The 27,409-nt window shown below is 42.2% G+C and overlaps 1 long non-coding RNA gene across 1 annotated transcript; it reads left to right on the top strand.

Moving 5' to 3' along the window:
* The first annotated feature begins 41 nt into the window (after nt 1–41).
* LOC144586627 (uncharacterized) lies at nt 42–27,205 on the top strand. The gene is made up of 2 exons (XR_013541549.1): nt 42–125; nt 24,694–27,205. It is a non-coding gene; the product is annotated as an uncharacterized LOC144586627 (long non-coding RNA).
* Nucleotides 27,206–27,409: the final 204 nt, after the last annotated feature.

Here is a 27,409-nt window from a genome sequence, read left to right on the forward strand (position 1 = left end):
TTCCAAGGCAGTTTTCCTTAGTATCCCAGTTGCTGGGGAACATCGGTGGGAGGGTGCTATTACTCGAATGTCCTACCTGTGGTCTTCCATGTTGATCATTATGATCTCTGCTTCTGTTGTAATAGGTGAGTGGTAAACCTCCATTTTCTATTTTTTGAAAAAGGATGTATATGTAAATCTGTCTCCTGTGCATCAATCTTTGTTTGAAAAGGAATGTACTGTAATGTTTTTCTTTTCAGCTTGTTACATTTGACTCTGGAGCTGAATAAGCTTACCCTGAAATAGGCTGTATTCATTTCTCCATTTTAACATCTGCTGTAATGTGATCTATTTATTTACATGAAGGGGAAAAATGATACCTCTTGCAACCCACAGCACTCTTTTCAAACATCCTTTGAAAGCTGGCTGCCTTTTCTTATTTTTCTCCAGCTTTCATTTGCAGTAATGGAGAGAGCCTCTATTACTTACTTCTGGTAGTGAGTGAATGAATACCTATTGCCTCTGAATAAGCCTCTTTGAATGACCACTTGTATTTTGTGATGAAAGTGTATTAAACCAATAGAAAAGAAACACTGAGCAGGAGCACTATAAGCAAATATAAAGCCTCTTGCAATAGAAGAAAGGGCACCTTATGCAAAAGGACCTTAGTACAACAACAGCAAGCAGAAAATCCAGATTTTAGAACCTGTGTTTTCCACATCACATGGTGTGAGGGTTCGATTTTTGGCTCCTTTCTTTGTTCAACTAAATCAGGAAATTTCTGCACTTTAGGAACAGGAGTAAGGTTTATTGGAGTGGTTAACAAATAACCAGTGTCAGCAAAGTTATCCCAACCTCTTTCTCCTTCAGACAACAGGTCAGTCAGGGGGTTCCATTCTTCATCTGGGAACGGGTTCTTTTTGCCTGTGTTCCATGGACTCAACCAGTCTATAGACAAGTTCAGGTCTACCGCTGGTACTCCTTCACCTTCCAGAAGGGGCATTGTGTCCTCGCCCCAGTCGTTGACCCACACGGAGCATCCAACAGGTGTGGGGGGCTTCCAGAGTCCTGCCGGTAGTCCTTCTTCCACATTTATCTCACTCTCCATTCCAACCTGTCTCTCCTCTCTCTCTCTCTCTCTCTCTCTCTCTCTCTCTCTCTCTCTCTCTCTCTCCTTTCTCCTTTTCCTCTCTCAGCCTTCGTCTCTACTCCCTGGCTTCTGCTTCTTCCCAATATGATGGCCTAGGGGGAATCTCTCTCCTTCTCCTATGATCAGCCTCTTCTTTGGGTACCCCAGCTTTTCCCAAGGGATCCTCCATCCAGTGATCTTCCATCTGGATCCATTCCCAGCCTCGAGGCTACTGTTCCTCCTCCTTTTTATATCCTCTGCTCCTGCTTCTATCTCTACCCTCTCCTTCTGTTCCCGCCATATACCCTTGAGTTCCTTCAACCATTAACCTTCATATTTCTGTCTCTAAATCTTGTGTATCTGTCCCTTGCTGTTCTGTTCTCTTGGGGGATGAAGCGGGTAGGGTTTGTATTTCTTTCTCGACAGTGTGGGGGAGGGATGGCACTCTGGCAAGAAGGTTACTGCTCTCGCCCCCTGTCTCACATACCCCGCCATCCGAGAGAGCCATCCATTCCTCCTCAGTCCTTGCCCATGGACCCTGCCAGGAGAAATAATCCACATTAGAATGTTCCTTCCCTTTCCTATACTGAACCTTAAAGGCAAAGGGCTAAATACCACTGTGTGAGCCGGGGGTTGGTATCTTTCATCTGTACTAGCTATTGCAAGGGTGCATGATCAGTCACCAGAGTGAAAGGGGCTCCTAGCAAGTAATACCTCAAGGCATGGGTGGTTCATCAAATTGCCAGAGCCTCTTTTTCAATGACTGCATACTTCTGTTCTCTAATGGTCAATTTGAGACTGAGGTAAAGTACGGAGTATTCTACCCCATTTTGTACCTGAGCTAGGATTGCCCTCAACCCTTCATCTGAAGTGTCTGTAAATAACACAAACAGGAAATTGAAATCGGGTGCAAATCTGGTAGGTAATTCACACAATATTGCTTTGAGCATCTGGAAAGCTTTCTCCTGGATCTCACTCCATTATACCCACCTCCCAGCCCTCTTTTTGATAATATCTGTCGGGGGGGGCAGCTATGGTAGATAATTGGGGTACAAATTGTTGGTAATACCCCACAAGACCTATGAATTATTGTACATCCTTCTTGGTATGAGGTTGATACCATTGGGTGATCTTAGTGATCTTTCCTTCTTGGGGTTGTATTTCACCCCCTCCTATGGAGAAGTCCATACTCTACCTTGGGAAGAGCTATTCTACATTTATGGGCGTTAGCAGTCAAACCAACTTTCCTTAATTATTTCAAGACTCTGTGTAAATGTCCTAGATGCTCTTACCAAGTGGAACTGTATATAATGATGTCATCAATGAACACAGCCGCAGTCCTGTACTGGGGCCAATAACCGGTCCATGAGGCACTGGAAGGTGGCAACTGCGCCATGTAGTCCAAAAGGCATTCTTGTAAATTGGAAAAGGCCCTTAGGGGTGGAGAAGGCTGTCTTCTCTTTACCTTGGTCCCTTAAAGGAATCTGCCAGTACCCCCTCATTAGGTCTAAAAATGATAGGTACCTAGTGCTCCCTAGCTTGTCTAACAGGTCCCTGACCTTGGGCATTGGGTAAACATCGAATTTGGAGACTGCATTGACTTTGCAGTAATCTATGCAAAATTGTATGGACCCATCTGGCTTGGGGACAACTACCGAGTAACTATGCCAAGGCCCCTTGGCTGGCTCAATGACTTCCAGGCTTAACATTTCAGATACTTCTTTTTCGATCACTGGGGTTAGCTGCCGAGGCCAGGATCGCCCTGTTGTTCTTATCACTCCCCCTGGTTTGGTCTCGATACTATGTTCACCCCGTTTTTTAGATAACACTTCTGGAAATTCCTTTTCCAATTGGTGTACAGTGGAACCTCGACTTACGAGCGTCCCTACCTACAAACATTTTGACTTACAAACCACTCTGTTCACAATATTTTGCTTCGACTTGCGAGTAGAGCTTTGACTTATGAATTTAAAAAATGTGTTCTGCTTGAAAGGTGTTCTCCTGCCCTTTTTAAACTAAAAGGTGCTTGGTTTAAAAGGTGTTCTGTTTAGAACGTGTTCCCTCCCCCTCTTCTTTTGACCTAAGTTCATCTTAGGTCAAAAGAAGAAAAAAGAAAAAAGAAAAAATTTCTCCCCCTAGTGATACAGTACAGATTAACCAGCTTTACATTAGTTCCTATGGGAACTAATGCCTCTACTTGCAAATAGTGCCTCTAGATAAGAACAAAAAACAGCCAGAACAGATTAAATGGTTTTCAGTGCATTCCTATGGGAAAATTTGCTTCGACTTACGGAAGTTTCGACATACGAACACCGTTCCAATATGGATTAAGTTCATAAGTTGAGGTTCCACTGTATTTGGTTTGCTTGCTGTGGCTCTGTGATGATTGCCCCATGTCACTCCTGTCACAGTCTGATTCTCATTTGCATGAGCCTATGAGAGGAGTGGAGTGGTGGAGTCAGCAGATATAAGAAGGTTGCAGAAGAGATGGGGGAGAGAGAATTGCAGAGAGAGAAGCAGAGAAGGAAGCAGAGAGATAGACAGATAGTCAGTGAGATAGTGAGGAGAAATAATAATAGAGTTAAGCCGGTCAAGATAAATATATAGAGCAGGTGGTGAAGCTGGCAAGATTTATGATATTTTAATGATTTGATTGTATGCATTGGATAAAGAACACCTGTGAATCTGATTAAAGTTAATATACTTCAATAAATAATACACTTCAACTTCCCTATTGATTGTAAAAAATTTGTTATATTTTATGTTTTATATGTTGGCAGCCGCCTAGAGTGGTTGTTTGACCAGATAGGCAGGGTATAGATAAATAAACAAGCAAGCAAGCAAGCAAAAAAACAAACAAGTTCTGTTGGAATAACCAGACAAGAGTGTGACTAAAGTTCATTATATAGTATGGATAAAGGAAATCCACTGGTGGCAGTGAGGAAAAGAGGGAACATCACAATTGGTATCTGCTGGTGGGATGACATAGCGTGAGCCCTTTGTTTGGGGAAACAAGCAGGGGCCATGTGGTAAACGGGACAGACTCTACCCAGTTATCGATAATTATCTGTGTCTTTTCCTCATCATACTTCCCTTCAGGTCCTAGTTCTTCCTCTTCACAGTCTCCAAAGAGGGATTCTCTATGTACCCAATGTTTCAGCAAATTTACATGCAACACCTGTAATTTCTTTCTCTTGTCTGTCATATTTATCTCATAGTCTACCTCACTGATTCTCCTAACCACCTCGTATGGCCGGCAGTGATACTAGGACCTTTTGGCCTTGTTCAAACTCTTCTGACTTCACCCATTTATCATACCTATGCTTCTGACCTTCTTGAGCCTTGCCCAGAGCTTATTTGGTCAGGTCCTGAGCTGTTTGTAAACCTTCCCTTAATTCCATAATCTGCTGTAACACTGGCATTTTTCCCACTTTTCCCTAAGGAGGTCTAGGATACCTCTAGGATTTCTTCCATATAGCAGCTCAAAGGGGGAAGAAACCAATTGATGATTGGTTTCCTCCCTCACCGCAAACATTAGCAGGGTGAGAAACATGTGCCACTGTCTAGGCTTTTCCTGGACTAACTTTTGGATCATCCCTTTGAGGGTTCTATTGAATCTGTCTACCAAGCCATTTGCTTGTGGATGGTAGACAGACATTTTCATTAGTTTTACCCCTAGCTATTCCCACATTTGTTTAAAGGTTAGGCTCATTATTGATTGATTGATTGATTGATTGATTGATTGATTGATTGATTGATTGATTGATTGATTGATTGATTGATTGATTGATTGATTGATTGATTGATTGATTGATTGATTGATTGATTGATTGATTGATTTTATATCCCGCCTATCTGGTTGGGTCAGGACCACTCTATTATTTATTTATTTATTTATTTATTTATTTATTTATTTATTTATTTATTTATTTATTTAACTTATATGCCGCCCACACTACCCGAAGGTCTCTGGGTGGCTTACAGCATTTAAAATACAATAAAAAGGCAAAATAAAAGGGCAAAATAATAAAAATGCAATTAAAATATATATTCTAAAAATTGCCATGAGACCTACAGCTGATATTATTTCAGTTAAAAAGCCATTTGGAACAGGAAGGTTTTGACCTGGCACCGAAATGTCATCAGCGTCGGCGCCAGATGAATCTCAGTCAGGAGGGCATTCCATAGTCTGGGGGCAGCTAGAGTTTGACCCTTGGTCGCTCTGCACTTCCCTGGGGAATCCTATCCTGGAGAACACTCCCAGTAACTCTTTGGCCAACACCTTAGCTGTGGTAGCACATAGGGGAATTGCCTCCAGGTACCTTGTGGCATAATCAGTTTTCACTAAGACATACAAATACCCCCCCCCAATTTCACTAGAGGTCCTACAATGTCTAAAGCAATTCAATCAAATGGTCTGAAATCAATACATTAGTTTTAGAGAGGGAAGCACTGCTTTCCCTAGAAGCCTTCAGCTGCTGCAGCTGCTGACGAGCCATGGCTTCGAGCAGCATGGCTCGCTCTGCCTTCCATCCCCAGATAATGCAAGACTGGGAAGCCTCATGAGAGCTGAAAGGGCGAGGAGTGCCCTCTTCTTTTTGGGCAATGGAAAAGGAAGAACTCTGCTGCTTTCTGCAGTTTGGAGCTGCCTCATTGCTGAGGATTGGTTGTGTTCGAGATCAGGGAGGATAGCGTTGGCTCCCTCCCACAGTTCTATTTATTTTATCTAACAATATTTAACTGTTAAATTGATGACAATCAGTTGGCTTTGTGTTTTGGAGAGAGACGCTGACTATATATAGTCAGTGGAATCACAGGATCGGGGTGTTGGTCTGGGCTGCCGGTTTCAGGCAGCTGAGACTCGACTCGGGCCTTTTTGAGTGGCGCTTGGGCTTGACTGGGCTTGGTGTGGCTCGCAGGCCCAAGCGTTGTCTGTTGAATCCACGGCTCTCCCCCATCCCACCTTTTCTTTGATTGCAGTGGCCCAGAAGTGGGCCCGCAGTTGGCTGGATTGATGTCCATACTGCACAGGGCCTAGAAGCTATTATATTTTTAAAGGGAAAGCCACCCGTGGTCAAAATCCTTGCCTTGAAGTGTAGCAGGCAGGCAGTTCACCCCTGCCTGGTCCATTGGGGGTGCAACTCCAAGGGCACTTGTACAAGATATAATGCCACTTCAGACATGATTGTACCACCTGCGGAGGTCAGCATCCTAATTCATTAAGTTTGAGCTGGCACCTAGTGCCAGAATGGCGGTACAGGAGGCAGTTAAAAGCCCAACAGCAACTGGGGTACTCCTGGAAAAGGGACCCAGTCCAATTAGGGAAAGAAACTTTAAAAAGTGCCAGGTGTGCATTCTGCAGCTACTGTGCAAGGCTACAAAGGAGCTACATCGACATCTGCACAAGGACCTGGATTACACAGGGAGTAAGAAAGATCTATTAGAATGGAGTCAGTTATTAGCAGATTTTAGCGAGATCTCCTTTTGAGAAGCAAGCTGGGCTGAAAGCAGATTTCCAGGTTCACCCGGATGTGGCAGGATCCTTAGGATGTGGAGCTTACTTCAGGGGAAGATGGTGAGCTGGCACTTGGCCTGACGAGTGGCATCAGAACAACACCACCAGAGATTTACATTCCTAGAATTCTCCCACTTACTAAGTCCACTTTAGATATGGGCCAAAGAGTAGTCAAACTCGGTAGTACGATTTGGCATGACAATCAAGCAGTTTTTTGCATAATAAACAACCTTACGTCACATTCAGAACAGGTTATGACATTGGCTAGGGCATTACATTTATGCGCTGCAACGTAACATACTAGTGCATGGATGACATGTACTAGGTCCAGAAAGTTGGATAACCATTGCAGGGTTGCGCTAACGGATTGAGGTGTTCATGGAGCTGGACCCTGGAGCCAGGGTGTTGCCTGAACTTCTGCCTCTGGAGTTTTGGTAAATTGGTGTTAAGATGCATCAGGAGCGATAGGTTTAGACCTGGCACCGAGGATAAGGAAGGGTTATTCGGCCTTGAGAATAGCATTACAGGAATTCCGGAAAATGGTCGACCTGGAGCCAGTTTGCCGGCACCGGTGGAACATTTAAAATGATTTATTTATTAATTATTTGTTTATTTATTTTATTTATATCCCGCCTATCTGGTCGGGTGAGGACCACTCTAGGCGGCTAACAATTATAAAAAACAACAATAAAAAATAAGAACAATTCTAAATGACAAAACATTACATTGCATTACATATTAGACAGAAAAGAAACAAAGAGAGAGGGGAGAAAGGGCGTCAGGAGTTATCTGATGGGAAGGCCTGCCGAAACATCCATGTCTTTGGTTGATTCTTAAAGATACCCAGCGAGGGAGCCACACGAATCTCAGGAGGTAGATTGTTCCAGAGGCGAGGACCCACTGCCGAGAAGGCCCGATTTCTTGTCTTTTCCCTCCAGGCCTCCCTCGGCGTTAGGCTCCTCAGCCTCACCTCCTGGCTCGCGCGAGTGATATGGGTAGATCTTGGTGGTACATTAAAACGGAGAGGGGTAGAGTACAAGATACTAGGGCTCCACATCACCTCAGTTATTAGAGTGCATCTGTAAACACTGGGCGCTTTTATGCAGGGACGAATACGAAAGGGGTCCCATTCTAGAAGGCATCATTAATGGCGTTCGTTGGGACTCTTAGAATTAGCATAGTGATTTCATCATGAAAAATGATGTCTAGTCTAGCCCTGCAATGGCAGGATGTGAAGTTTAAAGAAAGGAAAGTGAAAATTCTTTGGTGCTCCTAGACAAGGGTCTTCGATCAGCTAGACAAGGGTTCACAAATCACCTTAGGGCAGTAGAGCATAAGGAGCATCTGCCCCGTGAAAGCATCACAACCATAGATAAAGGTTAAAGAACAGATCCCCAGTTTTTTATGTCAGCATACTGATAAGTCACCTTTCACGAAATATCAGTGCTGGAAATTAACCAACTTAACATTAGACAGAGCGATATCCAAGGCATGAGTTTCAGCACACATTCATTCAGAATGGGTGCAGCCTTCACTGTTGCACCTCTGAGTCTTAAACCAATAAGAGATCAAGCAGCTGGCCGGTGGCTGTCAGCCAGTTACCACAGATATAAGAATACTACTTGACATGTAGGCAGGGGCCTAGTCTGGTTAAGTCTCCACACGTTACATTGGTTTGGTGAGATGGAGGCTGTCACATACAGCACTGATGGTACCTGTCTGTCATGGGTTTGGAGGGAAAGTTCCATCCTATGGGGAGTGGAAGGCGGGACATCAGGGGGGAGGAGCTGTACTGTATATATTTGGGGGAAGTCCTTCGTAAGAGAGCTGACGTGGAGAAGTGGAGTTGGAGTCTGTGGGTCAGACTGGGTACAACTGTTCGTCAGATAGCACATACCTGATAGGTTCAGGTTTCTATCTAGGTAGCCAGAACGGATAAGTTCAGGGTCTGTGCGTTACCTTAAAGTGTTCCGTGGGAACCAATCTGTTGTATGTGTATGATTGGGACTATACCAAGTTCCAGTATCCTATTTACCTGATCCTTTTATTTACCCTGTTTGTTTTTTCAATAAACCTTGTTCTCTTGTTTATTAAAATCCATTCCTGGTCTGGGTGACTTGGTAGAGCGAATGGTTTGTGGCAGCATAACTACAGGGTGGGATACTCCAGTAGGTCTGGGGTTGCTACAGAGGCATATTGTGATTATCGGCCACAGCTAGGTATACTGGACAGAGCATTATGCAGCTGCATCCCCATAGGAGGAGCGACCTGGGTCTTGGAGCCAGAACACACATCACATGGAAAAGGCTGCTTGGCATACTGTGGAGCCAGCTTTGGAGGGCGTAGGCATTTGGCCAGTTTCCAACAGATGTGTTGGGTACCCCATGGTGGTAATGATTTGGCCAGGTATCCTGGACAGGCTCTAATCCTGAACATCATACGTGACCTGAAATGGTTGAAGGCCACAAACACGGCCATGCATATCCTCTGGTCCACAATCATATCTCATTTGGCATGGAGAGATAGTAAGTTTTTTCCTCAGTGTTAACACGGCACACAGGTGCGTTAACTGTGAGGTCTGGAGTGCAGTCTGCAGTGGCCTTGGATTGGGGATTGATCACCAGAGGATCCGTATGGATAGGCCTGAGTTTTTCAGAACGATGGTGTCCATTTGTCCGATTTGGGTTTGGACGTCCTATTGGAAGACATCAAGGGGGGGGGGCTGCTTGTTGACCTTGAGCAGCTCAATGAGACTTAGCTATGCTAGTCCCTATGCTGTGGCGGGTAGTGCGGAAAAAACAGTTTTTTCCCAGTGAGTCCCAATGTAAGACCAGGTAAGCTAACAGCGCATCGGATCTCCCAGCACTATGGATCATGCGATTACAGTGCCGGTGGCTGGAAGATTCGCAGGGCCACTTCTGGACCAACAGCCATCAACTAAAGATGGCTTGAGGTCTGGGGGTGTTTTTGGCAGCCGGTCAGGTTCCTGCTTTCTTTAAGACCGCGAGAACCTGGGGCTGGGGCCTCGCCCATCTGTTGATTAAGGGGTATTTGGATACCTCTGCGATTTACCTGTTTCCGCACTACAGCAGGCACTCCTTTGCCAAAGGATGGCAAATTTGAATTTGAATTTTCAATCAATAAAGTGTGGCCCATGTTTTAACCCATATTATTTGTCTCACGTCTTTATTCCAGGGTTGGGAGGGCAATGAGTTTCCTGTGTTTTCCTCCTCTGTTGTTGTTGTTGCTGCTGCTGTTATGTACCATCAAGTAACCTCTGACATATGGCAATCCTATAAATGAGTGACCTCCAAAGTGCCCTGTCCTTAACAGCCCCACTCAGTTCTTGTAAAAGCTGTGGCTTCCTTTATGGAGCCAATCCATTTCATATCTGGTCATCTTCTTTTCCTGCTGCCTTTTCCCAGCACTGTAAGTCTTTCCCAGTGAATCTTGCATTCTCATGGGCTTAAATTATGACAGTAAGTTTCCTCATTTTTGCCTCCAGAGAAAGTTCAGGCTTGGTTTGCTCCAGGACCCTCTTTTTCATCTTTCTCTCAGTCCAGGATATTCTGCTCTGAGATAGTCCTACAGCCTTGCCAGGAAAATAATCAGTGAGTCTATGCTATGAATGACTCAATGTGGACCCAAAAGAATAAAAGAATAAAATTATTATATCTCATGGGAACACTCTTCAGGTTCTGGGAGATATTCAGGTGGAAAAGCTGCAGTATCACCCTGAACACACTACTCTTGTCTGATTTCAGAAGGTAAGCAGGGTTGGGCTTGGTAACTACATGGATGGGATACCACTGGAAACATCAGAGATCTTCATGAAGGGCTAGGAAGGAGTCCTCCCTGAAGCTGTGAAGACTTGCTGCCAATCAGGGTTGGTTAGATGGTCCAATGGCTCTTGTTCAGTACCACCTTGAATATATCTGTCCAATGTGACTTTCTGGAAGCTAAGCAGGGTTGGCACTGGTAAATATTTGTATGAGAGGGTACCAGAGCACTCCAGACAACTAACAACCACCACTGCCATAATCATCTTAGAATTGCAGAGTTGGAAGGCACCCTATGGAACATCATCACCCAACTCCCATCAAAGAGCCTAGTGATGAATCAAACTCACAACCATTGGCTCCAAAGCCAGGTTCCTAAATCACTAAGCTATCCAGCAGCTAAGAAAGCATCCTGCCTGAAACCTTAGAGAATCAGAGGCAATCAGAGTCAACAATAGTGAGCTAGATAGACTAGAAGTCTTATTGACTACAAGGCAGAATGTTCCTAACTCAGTAACCTTTATGATGATCTTGAAAGGCAGGCTTGAATTTCTAATGCTATATTAAGAGTATGTGTGCTGGGAGTAGGAGACTTACGTCAGTGAGACAAGGAGTTATTTATTTACTGCATGTTTAAACCACCAATTAACTAGAATTCTGTACAGGATTCTGTCACAAGGTGATGTGTGTTAAAAATGTAAAATGCAACAATACAGCAGAAGATGACTAAAAATGTCCGGTATCAGAGTATAAAACCAGCAGCATAGTATAAATGTATTTGAAAATAAAACCAGATAAAACAACAACAAAAAAGAATGTAAACATGCAAAGAAAGGGAAAAGGACACTTTAAAAAAGCTTTATGTATTATGCCATGTTAATTTGCAACTAGAGCAGGTCCATTTGAATTAATGTAACTTATAGTGGAGTTCTCTCACCAAATCCCCACTGATTCAGTGGGTCTGCTCTAGTGTGACAACAGGATTTCTGGCAGTATTTCTCAGGCGGGGGCTACATCTCACTCTGAAATTTTGGAGGTGTGGCACTAACCTGCTCTGATCACGAGCCTCTTATGAAACCAGCTGAACTTCCCTAGAGAAGGCACCCCAATTAGATTTCTGGTTTGAATTTTGGTGTGCAATCGAATGTAGTAAACAGGTTGGAAGCCACTTTCAACAGATCACAGTGAGGGAGCTGCTCCACTATGTACTATGCCCACAGGAACTCAGTGCAGAACTGCAACGAGAACTGCTGTCTCTCATGGCAAATGACATTGTTTCCCACTCCTTCAACCATGCGATGCTGGCATGAGATCCCATCCCCAAAAAGGGAGTAGAATGTGGCACACACACCCCCAAAAAGAGCAAGATTTTGCTGTCAAAAAAAGATGGGTGAGAGGTGTTGTTTATTTCCCAAGCATGTACCAGTAGATCCACTCTAGATTTTCGAGCCCTATAAATCAATGGTTCCCAACCTTGGCTCTCCAGATATTCTTGGACTAAAATTCCATCACTAGTTGTCCAGGCCAGGATTTCTGGGAGTTTTAGTCCAAGAACATATGGGGACCCAAGTTTGGAAGGCATTGCTCTAAATGATGATGCTCTGGTGCAAAGTCCCAGTTGTCTCACCCTAGTTACATCATTGGCTCAGTGCAAGCCCAAGCTTAACTTAGAAAAGTTGAATCTAAAATAATATAATATCTTCTCCCTCTTCCTCTGTTTATTGTTTGGGATCCAATGGACATTGGTATTTATTCACATCAGCCTAGGACCTCTTTTATTCAGTTGGCTTTGATTAGCTATTTACAGCATGAGTCTCACCTTGAGAACTCCTGTGCTCTTTTTTGTTGCCTTCTCTTTTCTAACACCTGGAATCCCTGACACTCGTGAAACCTTCATCTGTCAAGTTCTTGTTGCCAGCCAGCCCCTCAGTTTTTTGTTCTACTCTAGTGGAGTGCCACTTGGGCTTCAAGGAATTTTCTGGCCTGGGTTTCCTCCTGTGGAGACATGTTGCCCTCACCTTGATCCTCTTCAGTTTTGGTGTGACAGGGATAGATTTTATAATTTGGGGAGTAAATTTAAACTGTGATGTTGAATATAAGAAGAATAAACAGCAGTAAATCATGGGATGGTACATTTATCCCTATCTCAGGGGCTGCCGCTATGTAAATAAATGGGCAGAAGTTAGTATAGGAGTGTGCTCCTGGAGGAGATAATCCTGCATTTAAAAGGTATACATGAATGTAACCTCAAGTACATTTGCTCAGTTATGAAAAGCTATTTGTTTATCCTTTGTTGTGCATATAGTACAAGCCTTTTTATAAACCCACCCTTCCTAGGCATTTTAAATGCAACACAATCTGAGATACCATTAATAACTGTCCAGCAGAGAGAGATTTTTTTTAATTTCCTTCATCTGATCTGGGTCTTTGATAAATACTACAGACAAACTGAGTGCTGCAGGATCAATCTTGACAGCTCTTCAATACAAGGCTGTGTGGTTCTTCATCAGTGTCTTCCCTTCAGTGACAGCTGCTTTGTTCTTCTTCCGTCAGATTTTCTAGTTAACACATCAAAAGTGTATCTGTGTACACGCCGCACTGAGAAAACAGTTCAAATAGGCAGCGCCTTAGCTTTTAACTCTTCCCTGCATCTCCGCCACACTCATTGCAAAAGGCAAAACTGCCGTGCAGTGTCAGAAGGTGTTAAGCGGTTCACCCTCAAACACTCTGAAGTACAGCACTGGGGGAGGGGGGGGAGGGGGGAGAGAAATTATCATCTTAAAACACAAACTGGTCTGTCAGTCCACTTACTGCCCCAAATTAGCTTTCCTCTGAGGTAAATTGTGTCATTAAGTAATAGAAAATGCTCATTTCTTAACAGCCGGGATTCCATAACTGTTGTGTGATGGGGAAATCATATTAAGACTCAGTTCGATGTGGACAGTCTGTCTGTGAAGGGAACTGTGAAGTGGGGGAAAGAAGAGAATGATTGAACCACATTTAATGTTGAGTTGTTCACAGGGAAAAACTTAGTGTTTCCCCAGGAAGAAATAACTTATCCTAAGTCTATCAGAGGAGACTTTCTGTGGCTTAAGTTTTGCCTATTAAGCTGAACAGGGCTAAGCGATCTGATCAAGATACTGGCCCTTTCCCAGTCCGCATGCAGAAGTTAACTAGAATTTTATTTTAACATTTGCAGTGACATAATGTTTTTCTAAGGCAGCAGGATCATTTAGAGCAGTGGTCCTCAACCTTGGGCCTCCAGATGTTTTTGGACTACAACTCCCAGAAGCCTTCACCACCACCTCTGCTGGCCAGGATCTCTGGGAGTTGGTCCAATAACATCTGGAGGCCCAAGGTTCGGGACCACAGATTTAGAGGACACTGACGTTTTGTCCCAACCAATAGTGGGGAAGAGTCTGGTCCATGAGAAATGTCTGGGAGACTCCCAATGCTATTCTCAACCTCTAGTGCCTGAAGCAGTTGCTTCACTTTTCCTAGTGATTGAGCTGGCCCTATTTTCAAGAAGCAGTCCTCATATTAAGTAGACATCAGAAGATTTGGTTTGATGCATCAAAGCAATATTAAAATCACTTCTGTAGTATCTGACATGGTTATGTGTTCCATTCTGTTCTCCCTAATCAATTCCATAATTTCCTTTTCCTTTCAGACTTCTCTCACTTGTCTTTCCCTATTTTTCTCCTTCCTCGGGACTCCTCCTTTTTTTAGCCCACACTCCTAAGATCATTGTAGTATAATGATCAATATGTTAGACTAGGACCTGGGTTCTAATCCCTCCCCAGCCCTGAAGCTTGCTGGGTGATATTTTTCTAATTATTCTTGAGGTCGTTGTATATTACAGAATTATTTTAACCAAGGTTGTCAAAAAGGAAGGCCAGAGTGGGGTAGATGGGTAGGTGAATGTGTAAATGGAGAGAACCATGGGATATGGGGTGGGAAGGAATGAAGAAAAGAATAGAGCCCACCACTTATCTTGGGCTACTGTTGTCTCATGTTCTTTCTTCAGGGTCCACAGACAGATCAGTGTGCCTAGAAGTCGAGAAATAAATCTAGGGTTCTTCTCACAACTGGAACTGAACTAGATGGTGTAGTGAACAGCCCTGCCCTCACCTGTCAGTCACAATTGAACAGTGGAGTAGGAGCCATTGAGAGGACGGAAGGCGGAGCCAAGGGGGGAAGGGGGCTGGATATAAAGGCTGGTGTATGGTGTTTGAAGGGAGATTCTGTGAGTGAGAGACGGTGTGAAACTTAAAAGTGAACTTAGAGTGAGTTAGAGATCTGTAAGAAATCTGAATGGAACAGCGAGTTGTTAGTCTTTTAAAGTTAAAGTAGAACTGATTCAAATACAAGTGATTAGCAACCTGTGATGTATCTATTGAATATAAATCACCTGATAACTTCCCTGATCTAATAAATAAGTTTTAAAAGTACACGTGTCTCCTTGATTGAATGGTATTGAAGCAGCAATACGTGGTGGCAGCAAAGAAAGAAGAAGAGCGAGAACCTCGTGAAGACCTGAGGGAATAGGGGCTTCAGAGGGGATCGCCACAGATGGCTACCAGAAGGAGTCAGTTTTCCATAGTGGCCTTTCCCAGGGAAGCTTTTCTGATGCTTCCTTTGCCATTATTTTACCAAGCAAAGACTTCTCTTTTTCTCCATGCCTTGTAACACAGCAAGCTTGTAAATATACTAAACCCATTTAAACAGCTGTGTTTTTGGAGAATAGAGTTTTATCGTGCATTGTGCTTGTTGTTCATTGTGGTAGATGTATTCCACAATATATGTACATTTTATTGGTTCATAAACCAAATTGCTATTTTGTTGTTGAAGCGCATGGTTTACATGTCAGAAATCAATAAATAAAACGCCTACTGTGTGATAAACACTGCTGTGCACTACAAGAGTTCCAGATATTCAAATAGAGTTTGAGATCTCTTGTTAAATTTCATTTCATTTTGAAAAGCATTGCCATTTAAATTCGTAGGAAGATGTATTTGAGGCAGCAATGAGTCTGGCAAGAGAGAATGGCTTACCTTCCCCTAAAAATTTAATGGACTGCTAAATCAGGTTTTAGAAAGGTGGCCAGAGAAGCACATTTCCAAGTGTGCATTTGTTTGTCAATAATGCTGCATGTGCTATCAGTAACCTCTTGGTCATGATGTTTGTTCTGTCAATATCTCATCACACTGTAATGGAATTATATGACTGACAAATGGGCATGGCCATTAACAGCACTGATGCAGTTTGAAACCAGCAATCCATATTTTATGGACCAGAAGGAGCCCAAACCTTTGGTGAGAATAAAAAAAGCAAAAAGAAAGCAAATGAAAAGTACTTTCATATTGCCATCTTCCTTTGCCTCTTTTCCTCATAATCAATACACACTCTTCTTGCACAGTGAACAGATTTTGTGTCACACTTTTGCTGAAGAAGCATGGAGGAAGACAGAGCCAATCCCAGGCCTTTTGCCACCAGAGACAAAGTAGAAGATGGTGCCCCCTCCCAAGCTCCTTGTATAAACATAAACTGGTTTAGGCACTGGACTTTATTTTATTTCTTGTGGTGGTATGCTTGAAGGCATCAAGTTAGCTTAGGCAGCACACACAGAGAACAGTTTCTTCCAACAGAAGGTAATGGGGAGGAGTGGCCTCAGGAGAGATGGCCAAGAGATTGTTGTTGATGCCAGTGGAGGCTCCTGACACCTTGTGCCTAGCAGTAGGACTGGCGATGGAGGACCAGTTTTCATGTATAAAACGTTTAGAAGTGAAACTGCAATTCTGTTTTCAATAAACGTTTCCTTTTGTAGAAGAGTTCAGGACTGGGAGATGATGAAAAGGCAAGCCTTCGGCAAGGGAATCTCAACAAGGAGAGGCAAGTAACAGAACAAAGAGTAGCCATGTTGGCCAAACATTTGTGTTCATGCATGAGTAATTGTGGAAGTTGCTAAGGCTAATTGCGGCTAATTGTCAAGGTGGCTAGTGCATGATCAGGCATGCAACCTTAGAATGGCAGAGCTGGAAGTTACCCTATGGATTAACAAATCCAGGCCCTGTCAAGGAGGCACGGCGAGGAATTAAACTCCCAACCTTTGGCTCCACAAGGAGATACCTCAACTACTGACCTATTCAGTCGTTTTATCAGATACTGGAGAATTTGAAGTGTTGTATGAATCCTTCTAATAGGAAAAGAAATGTCTCCTGGAAAGATTGCTCAAGTGTGAGATAAAAGAGATCACAAAGACAATAGCTTTCTAGATGCAACCCGGATTGCTCCAGACTCCCCCATGTATGCATGCCTTAAGTCTTGGAAAGGAAGAGGAAGACAAGGAAAAGGAGGAGAATGAACTGCTGCCATCACATGCAGATGCTTCTTCTGCTGAACTGGAAGCCCAAAGAGTGAGGTAAGTCAGAGTTGCAGAACCACATATTGATCTAGCCAAGTTCTAGAGTCCAAATGCTAATTAATTTATGATAATTAATCCAGACTACCCATCTCAGGCTCTGCTTCTTTCCTGTAGAGCTGTGAGCTGAAAGAGCAGGACTTCTGACTGGGGGTTTAGCGCACTCTTCCCTCTCTGTTCATGCTATGCAGTTCATTGATAAAGCGTTGTGTCTTGTTCTTATGAAGCTTTGTTGCCAGTCTTTTTGATACTGCTGCCTCAGAGAGATATTTCCAAACAGGGAGCTCATTACAAAATGTTGAGGTGCAACATGAGGCCCCTCCTCATCTAGATTGGAGTACCCAGGTAGGAATGCAAATAAGAGTAGTTAATGTGTGACAGTACGCTGTTATAAATCATATATGACCATGTGTTGTAGCGTCTTGCAATGCATTGAGAGATCCAGCAACAAGGATATAGCATAAATCAGTGGTCCCCAACCTTTTTCACCTTGCGGACCAGCTGGGAAAGGTGGGACACCCGCGCACTCATGAGCATGTACAAACAAGCGCACTCTCTCTCTCTCTCATGTGAATGAGAGAGTGCACGTGCATGCGCAAACAGTGGTGTGACAGTTGTGCGGACATGTGGGTGCTCATGCGCATACTCAAATGGCAGTGCGGTGCTCACACGGGCATGCTGATGTGTGCACGCATGTGCAAATCAGCTGTGCGGGGGTGAGCACATGCGGGGCTTCCGGGAGGTCTGTCTCCGTGGCCCAGTCCAGATAAGGCCATGGACCTGCACCGGGCCACAGACTGGGGGTTGGGCACCTCTGGTATAAATGACACAACCATATGAATAACATAGGCATCAAAGGCACAAAAAGATTGCTCGTAAAACTCACATGCAGTCATGGAACTGCCTCTCATTCTTCAAGCTGATTAAGATCCAGATCTGAGTGCCTGAACACACCTTTGAGACTGAAGGGCAAATCAATAAAGGTTGGTTTGCTTGCTTGTTTGTTTTATATACTACATTTCTTTGAAAACTGGGTCACAAGTTGGATCACAAGAAGGCTAAGAAACACATACAGGCAAACCCATGAAAAATTGTACCATTAAAATGCAAATAAACATACAGTACTAGATTTTTCAAGAGTTTAGTAAAAAGAATGGCATCCACCGGTTGTTTCGATTTATATACTACTCCATAGTGCTATGCACTGTCTGGATGGCTTACAACATAATTATGCAAGGAACACTTCAGCTCCCAGCAAGCTGGCTACTCATTTAACTGACCTCAGAAGGATGGAAGGCTAATTCAGCCTCGAGCCAGCTACCTGAACCTGTTGGGATCAAATGCAGATCTTGAGCAGAGGCTTGACTGCATTACTGCAGTTTAAACACTGTGGCATGCGGCTTGCTGTGAAAAGCCTCTTTTTTTAGCAGTTAGTCAATTCGTCAAGAATCCAACAAGGACAGGTAATACCCTGAAAATAAGACCTAACCTGAAATTAAGCCCTAGTATAATTTTTTTTCCAGGATGTTCGTAATATAAGCCCTACCCCAAAAACTAATATAAGACCCTGTCTTATTTTCGGGAAAACACAATATTTGATGAGATAGAGACAGACAGACAAGTGAAACAAACAAGCATGAAGACAAGTTAACATAGTATTCTATGGCCTTGACTGGCTGGAGAACATAATTTCATGATCATTAAAAATCTACTTCTTGGAAGAAGAATGCATAAGATGGATTCATTTGGGCAAGCCCACCACTAGCTGGTGCCTTTGAATTCATTTCTAAAACTTAGAGAAAGGCTTGGCCCACCCTTTTCATGGATCCATCCCATTAAAATGTTTTAGCATTTTACTTTCACCTTATTGTCATTACACAATGTGCAATATTGATTACAGAGGCTGCCTGGGCAGTGATGGACAGCAAATAGGCCTATTATGCTAAAATGTTAATGAATATACTGCCTCTTTGTTATCCTGATGAAACCTGCAGAGTGATACATAGTGGAGATGATGAAGGTAGATCAGGAGAGAGTGCAGTTTCATTGATCAGTGTTCCTTCTGCCCAGAGCATTGGAGGACGCAATCTATCCTCACCAACCCTTCCAGTATTGAATTTGGGTAGTCAGGTGCATAGCCCATCTGGGAGCAAAACACAGGACACAGAAAAAGGTAGCAGCTTCTGTGTACTCAAGGAGTGTGAAGAAATAAAAATTATACCATGTTTCTCTGAAAATAAGGCAGGGTCTTAGTACTGATTTTTCCTCCAAAAAACGTATTAGGGCTTATTTTCAGGGGATGGTTTATTTTTTTCATGTACAACAATCTACATGTATTCAAATACACTGATGTCATCCTCTGGCTGCTGCACAATGGTGGAGGGCGGGGTTTCACTGAACTGGGGCTTATTTTGGGGGTAGGCTTATATTACGAGCATCCTGAAAAATCATACTAGGGCTTATTTTTCAGGTTAGGTCTTATTTTCGGGGAAACAGGGTATATAAACATAAAGGTAAATTAACACCTCCCACCCACCCTGGAATGTTAAATTTGTAACCATCCAGGCAGGGGTCTGGGCTTGATGCCATCCAGGATCTAAGCAGTCCAGTAGATACCAGAGATCTCAACCTTAAGGAGTCACTGCACTGATTGAGGTCATCTGGAATTGGCCTTCTGAAAATGCCAGCTGTTACAGCCTTGAGTATGTCAGGAAAATATATCTTTGTGTTGTTGCCCTGATGCTCTGGAATTTTATTCTTGAATCCCTGCAAAGTGCAACACCCCTGCAGGAACTCAAAAGGGCAAGCAAAGCAGGACAGATTTCTGAGAGTCTTTCAATATTATATGAAACTACTCTCCTACTGCTGCTGTGGTGGAGAATTATGTGATTAGGCATATAAAATGGATTTGTTTGATGGGATTTACCTTTTTACTAATTTTTATTTGCATTATGAATGTTTATATGAAGTGGGTTTTTTTAAAAAAAATTGATGGTCATTTTGTCATACATGTAATGTTTCTGGACAAAAGAACAGCACATAATTGAAAGAAAGAAAGTTAAAGATAATCTGGCCAGAAAATGTTGAGGGGATCAAAGTGGATGCTACAGGATCACATGATATACATTTTAAAAACAAACTCTTTCCCCTGTTGTTGTTGTTATTAGTATTAGTATTAGCATTAGCATTAGCATTAGTATTATTAGCATTAGTATTATTGTTAGTATTAGTATTATTGTTAGTATTAGTATTATTAGTATTAGTATTATTATTAGTAGTATTAGTATTATGATTAGTAGTAGTAGTAGTAGTAGTAGTAGTATGACTACTACTACTACTACTACTACTACTACTACTATTATTATTATTATTATTATTAGTAGTAGTAGTAGTAGCAGTAGCAGTAGCAGTAGCAGTAGCAGTAGTTTTATATGCCGCATTTCTCCCAACAACAAACCCGAAGCAGTTTTCAGGGAAGTAAATTAAAAGGATACTTTCCCTGTTAACCTACCCCATTTAACATCTCAATGGAAGGAAGGCTTTGGGGGCTATGAAAATAAAGAGAGGGAAAAAAAACTTTCCTCATTCTTTTCCTTCCTCATGACACTTCTCTCATGTGAGCTCTGAGCTTGCACAACCCCCATTTTGTTTGTTTGTCTTTTCTTTAAATGTATATCCTGCCTTTCTGCCAAAAAAATATTACCCAAGGCCACTAGCAATAATAAAATTCAGATAAATTCATAAATACCATTTTAAAAAGGGACAGATGAAAAATGCAACAAAAACATGTTGGTAACAAGACATAACATCCAGTATGCAGTATTTTTCTTTGCAGCATTGGAGTTTCCTTTCACTTCCAGATGTGTCCGCAGCTGAGCGTCCTTTCGGCTTTGGCCCAACCACTTCCTTAGCTCTGGAGCTACTCATACTTGTCATCTGCTCTTCCTCAGTAGCATGTTGGACGCCTTCCGACCTGAGGGGCTCATCTTCCAGCGTCTTATCTTTTAGCCTTTTTTCCCCCTGTCCATAGAGTTTTCTTGGCAAAGATACTGGAGTGGCATTGCCAATTCCTACTCCAGGTGGATTGCATTTAATCAGAACACTCCACTCTGACCTGTCCGTCTTGGGTGTCCCTGCATGGCATAGCCCATAGCTTCTCTGAATTATTCAAGCCCCTTTGCCACGACAAGGCAGCAATCCATGAAGGGGATGCACTTAGTAATAAATAATAATTTGCTGCTTTGTCATGTGATAACCAAAATCTACGTCTGCAATAGTCGCCTCATTCAGGCTAATGGGAGAGCTCACCCTGCTTAGAAACTGCAACTGATTATATTGCCTCTGGTGTGGGCAGAGGAGCCTCCATCATAATGGTGCGGCCTCTGGATGGGTTTGAGTCAAAATGGCACCCATAGCTAGCCGTGACAATTTCTAGGTAGGAATTAGTGAATTGCTGAAATTGTTTTGGGAGCTTTTGGAGAGTTATGATTTTTTTTTCTTGGTATGATTTCAAGAATGGTGGTTATGACATGTTTTGATTATAACTCATACAAATTCCAGACATTGTAGTTCCAAAGGGTCATGTTTCCAAAATCTGTTTGTGGTAAGGATATCACACTTTTAAGAAGTGAAAAGAAAGAGGGCAGGAGGGCAGTATCCTACAAACTGTTCAAAGTTTTCATGTCAAGGTTTGCTCCAAAAGACTGCATGAATCCACCAAATCCCCAGATGTACTAAAAGCACCCGGACCCTGGCCCCAAGACCTCCCTTTTTAGAAACAAATTACTGAAGAGTGCTGAGATTTTCAAACTTCAAATAGGGCTGTTAGTTATGTGAGGAACCTAAGATAAAGTGCAGGGAGCCAATATTTCTTGGTTCCCCTTAGTTCTGCTGAAACAACAACAACAACAACAACAACAAAGAACATTTTTAATGTAATGCATGTTTCACATTGTTTAAAACAATTTTATGAGCATTTTCAACTCCCTCCCTGCTCTAGTTAGGTTGAACCTGAATCTGTTGTTTGGGAATTTGGAGCTGTGATTAAACGCTAGCCACCAAATCCTCTGCATGATGGTGAGGATAGCAAAAGTAGCAACAGGGCATGTTTCCTTTCTCTACAAGTGATGTGTACTCTAACACCTCTTGTTGTTGTTGTTTAGTCGTTTAGTTGTGTCCGACTCTTCGTGACCCCATGGACCAGAGCACGCTAGGCCCTCCTGTCTTCCACTGCCTCCTGGAGCTGGGCCAAGTTCATGTTGGTCGCTTCGATGACACTGTCCAGCCATCTCATCCTCGGTCATCCCCTTCTCCTCTTGCCCTTACACTTTCCTAACATCAGGGTCTTTTCCAAGGAGTCTTCTCTTCTCATGAGATGGCCAAAGTACTGGAGCCTCAGCTTCAGGATCTGTCCTTCCAGGGAGCACTCAGGCTTGATTTCCTTTAGAATTGATAGGTTTGTTCTCCTTGCAGTCCAGGGACTCTCAAGAGTCTCCTCCAGCACCAAAATTCAAAAGCATCAATTCTTTGGCGGTCAGCCTTCCTTATGGTCCAGCTCTCATTTCCATACATCGCTACTGGGAAAAACCATAGCTTTGACTATTCGGACTTTTGTCAGCAAGGTGATATCTCTGCTTTTTAAGATGCTGTCAAGGTTTGTCATTGCTTTCCTCCCAAGAAGCAGGCGTCTTTTAATTTCGTGGCTGCTGTCCCCATCTGCAGTGATCATGGAGCCCAAGAAAGTAAAATCTGTCACTACCTCCATATATTCCCCTTCTATTTGCCAGGACGTGATGGGACCAGTGGCCATGATCTTAGTTTTTTTGATGTTGAGCTTAAGACCATTTTTTGCGCTCTCCTCTTTCACCCTCATTACAAGGTTCCTTAATTCCTCCTCACTTTCTGCCATCAGAGTGGTATCATCTGCATATCTGAGGTTGTTGATATTTCTTCCGGCAATCTTAATTCTGGCTTGGGATTCCTCCAGTCCTGTCTTTCACATGATGTATTCTGCATATAAGTTAAATAAGCAGGGGGACAATATACAGCCTTGTCGTACTCCTTTCCCAATTTTGAACCAATCAGTGTTTCCGTATCCAGTTCTAACTGTTGCTTCCTGTCCCACAATCCATGTCCTCTTCATGGATTGCTGCCTTGTCATGGCAAAGGGGCTTGAGTAATTCAGAGAAACTATGGGCTATGCCATGCAGGGACACCCAAGACGGACAAGTCATAGTGGAGAGTTCCGACTAAACACAATCCACCTGGAGCAGGAACTGGCAAGCCACTCCAGTATCTTTGCCAAGAAAACTCCATGGCCAGAAACAAAAGGCTAACACCTCTTAAGAGAGGAAAATCTCTATCAATGCTATTGTCCTTGAAGTGTCAGTAGGAATTTTACAAGGAGGAAAAAAAGATGTTTCTGAAGAAGCTGTTATAAGTCAAGAAAGGAACTTTAATACAGTTGCACTGACATTGTCTGTGCTTTGAATAAGCCGTCACAATGTCAATCAAATGTCTAAGACTGAGAAAAACCTTACAATGTCAATGCAAGTGCTGATGTCAATAGAAGACTTCCTATTAATATATGGGATTCCTGTTTTATCAGGTGCCGAAAAGTATTTTACTCCTCCTTGAATATTCAAAAGTGTTGCTGCTTGTCCTCCCCCACCACCCATACGTCTGATTTAAAAGCAGTGTCGTGGCAACTGAAGGGTGTCTGTAGTCTTAAAAGCTGGTCCCAAGGGGTTAAAAGAAAAGATGGGAGACTTTATGATGGGAGAGTTTTGTTAGTGGGGACTTATCTGATCAAGTTGATCTACAGATACAATTTTTTTTTCCTAAGAACAACTTTCCGCCTATGGTGCATGTATCCCAGAAATAGGACCGTTATACTGCCAAACATAAAATATTGCACCAGTAATACATTCATTTATGTTAGTTTTCTAGCTGACTTGTTTGAATATTTTTCAAAGTTGAAAGTAATTTGCTGTAAAAAAAAAAAAATAAACTGAACGAAACTCAGTTAACACTGACCTATTCTTCAATCTTGAATTGCAATTCAGAATTTTAAAAAAGATTTAAAATGAGTGTGTTCAACCAACATATCTTACATGATTTGGGCCAGAGTTCTGTATGGATCTCCTGATTTGGTCGTCAGGCCACTTCAGGGCTTTGGATTGTGCCCTGATTCAGTCCAGAGTGGTGTGTGTGACTCATCTAATTTGATCTGTGCCCTGGGTTAGAATTGATCTGTATACCTGTAAAGTTAGTGCACTGGAAAACCAAAATGGCTATACAGTACTTCGTTTGTTTTGCACCAATGCAGATGAAATGGCAGACTATAAAGAGTGAAGTACGTATATCTGCCAAATTTCAGACAGTTATGTACTAGTCATCTTTAAATATTGCTCTTTTTGCGAAGAATGAAAGATCAACCCTGATGGACTGAAATTATTTGTGCCCCATCTGATTTGATTGTGGCCCACATCCAAATCAACCTGAACAGAATATGGCTGTATCACATTGATTCATACAAATCAGTCTGAATCAAACTGATTTGGTTTGGGATTTGCGTGAATCTGATCAGCAACCTTATTTTGGGCTGACTAATTACATATTACCAACACCTGTGCCGCCTTAGATGTTCTAGAAACCCTTACTATATGTATCATTATCTCACTGGAGGTTAAGCTAGCATTTTCATGAAGGACAGCCTTCTCTACAGTGGCACCCATTTCTGCCAATCACATTCCTGGGGAAAGACTGCCTGGCTCAGTTGTTTAGATGTTTTAGGAGAGCAGCAACCCACTGTCTGTGTCTAAAAATGTCCTTTCTTTGGGATTAAAACCCAAGTTTCTTTTTCCTGCAGGGCTAATCTGTTGAAGGCAACCTCCTGGTTTTGTGGGTACTACACCTCTCATTATGCAGTAATGAGAAAAAGCTGTGAAATTCATTTCTGGAGTTACCAGAGTCATTTCCTTCTCGACTTCTCAGAGTCATCTGGCTAGCCACAGTGAAAAATGGAATACTGAATTATTATGATCCGTAACAGCTCTCCTTATGTCTTCTGATGGAATCTTCCTCTGACTGAAGGCTCTGAAGAATGAGACTTCTGATTCTAACCCAAATGTATTTTATGAGGTTTTTTTAAAAATAAATTCATAACCTATACTCTTGTGACATGAAGGAGATGCCTCTAATTTGCGCAATTTGCACAAGCAGAATGAAAGATGAGAAAGTTGCTTTTCTGAAATACAACTCCTGACCCTGATGCTAGTCATCATGTTGGGAACTGTAATCAAAACAGGAGAAAAAAAGGTATCCCACCCCCAGGGAGAATGCAAATCAGCATTAAAAGCTCAAGGTCGTATATTGCTTCACCTTCTCCTTGTTTGTTCTTCCAATTTATGTCCATCCATGTTTAAAGAATGAAGTGACTGGGATGGTGGGACCAGATTGGAGTTCTATTGCATTGCTTCCATGTTGCTTTATACAACACTGCAAAACTGTGAAACTGGATGAGGAAAATGGCATATTTAGTTTTCTGAAAGAAAACTCAACCCACTTCTTGAGGCATGGGTGATATTTCAGACAGCACACACACCTGTCCATTAAATCTAAAATGGAAAGAGCTCTTAGCCTTAAAGTAGTATGCACAATTACCTGCAAGAAAGGAAAGAAAGGAAGAGCAGCTTTCTGGTGATAATGTCAGCCCATCAGCATTAGGCAATAATGGAGAATGGATTCCTCATCCTTCTTCCCCTTAAGACAGCCATGGGTGATACATCTCTTGGCAGTGTCAACCTAATCTAAGTTATCCCCATTGTCAGGCTCTTCAAACAGCACCTGTCCATGGTCAAAATTTATGTTGGGAAAACCTTAATGCAAGCTTTTAATAAGATGAAAAAAATTTAGCAATATGCTGTTATCAGAAGATGATATATTTTATATACAGGAGACGTACTTAATTAGCTCTGCTATAGTCAAATGGGCTTGTAGGGTAGCTAGGAATTCCTATCTTCCAATCAAGCTTTTTCTCTTCATCACAATTATCACATGCAAAAAGATGCATATTAACCTGCCGTGTAATTAAGGAGGGTCTTGCGGATCTGGTTCAATCAAATGTTAGTTATAACTGGCTGGTGTTTTTAAAGGTAAAACACACACATTTTCTCAATTTTAATGTAAATATTACAAACAAATCAACTGGGCCACAAAACGGTAACTGAATTTATATACAGTAATGAGAGGTACCAAATATAAGCCGCTTCCATGTTGGGTCTTCCATGTAGGATAGCCATGCTGTTCTACATGGCACTTCTGTATTCATTGCTTGGTTGGCATGGAGTTATTCAGTGGTGAAAGAGTGGAGACAGGAGAAAGTGTTCTCAAGCCACAGATGCACAAACAAAGGTAAGGGGGAAGGAGAAACAATCTCAAGAAAGATAAAGCAACAATTCTAGGTGAACTAGCAGTATTGAATCTGAATCTAAATGGCCATCTATCAGAGTTTCTGAGCATACACTGGACTAAAGGGCCACAAAGGTCTATTCCATCTCTAAAATTCTATCTCTCTGTTTTTTTTAAAAAAGGTAATAAACAATAAGCATGTGTCATTAGCTTTTGTTTTATACCGTTGTGTCTCTCTCTCTTTGTAACAAGATATGACATCAGTACTTTTTTTAAAAATGAGAAGACAACAACTGCAACACTGGCCAACATCCTCTTAAGGAGCTCTATCCACACAGCAGGAGTGATATCACCAACAGTGTCCAGTTGCCCCTAATTAACAAATCTCGGCTTCAGTTTTGAGGTGCATGTGACTAAAACAATATGAGATTAAGTCACACACACCCTGAAAAAGAAAAAGGAACTCTTACTTATCTGCAATCTGCTGCTGGCATCACCCCAAGTGCCCCGTCTTCTTGACAAGAGGAAATTGGCCACTAACATTTCTGTATAGTGATCTTTATTTCAAAAACCATATTTGTGGGTTGGGTAATGGAGGGCATCAATAGCCATTTTCAGTCAAATGCTGTCAACAGTAACACGTTATATTACTAATGGGGAGTAAAACAGTAGTATTTTAGATAAGTAACTCATAATAATTCTTGAAAACATGATTAATAACTACCGAGGTCTTCTTTTGACTAATGATTCCAAGCTTCAGATCCTGAAGCCAATGAGCTAGGTGGATAACCTGTAGCAGCTTCAGCACATGATGAAATTGAAAGCAGAGTAAATTCAATTTGTTTGTTTGAATGTATACCCAATCCTTCAAGTTACTACTTCCCAAGGTAGCTAACATAAAACTGAACATAAATACAATAAAATAGCAATAATCAATTGTGTTAAGCAATGCAGAACAGAAGCAAGAAAAAGAATCCAGACAAATAAAGCACTATACAAAAAGTAGATTTAATACCTACATCTAGCATTTAAAATGTACAGCAATTAGGTCTAGGAAAGCCTCCATGTGAAAAATGTTCTGCAAGTTGCCTGCCACGACAAAAAATTATGTTAGCAGGAAGGCTGCTGAAGCAGATATTGGCAGCCAGCCCCCAAATTACTTAGGACTTTAAAGT

The sequence above is a fragment of the Pogona vitticeps genome, chromosome 2, assembly GCF_051106095.1.
Source record: "Pogona vitticeps strain Pit_001003342236 chromosome 2, PviZW2.1, whole genome shotgun sequence".
Lineage (NCBI taxonomy): Eukaryota > Metazoa > Chordata > Lepidosauria > Squamata > Agamidae > Pogona > Pogona vitticeps.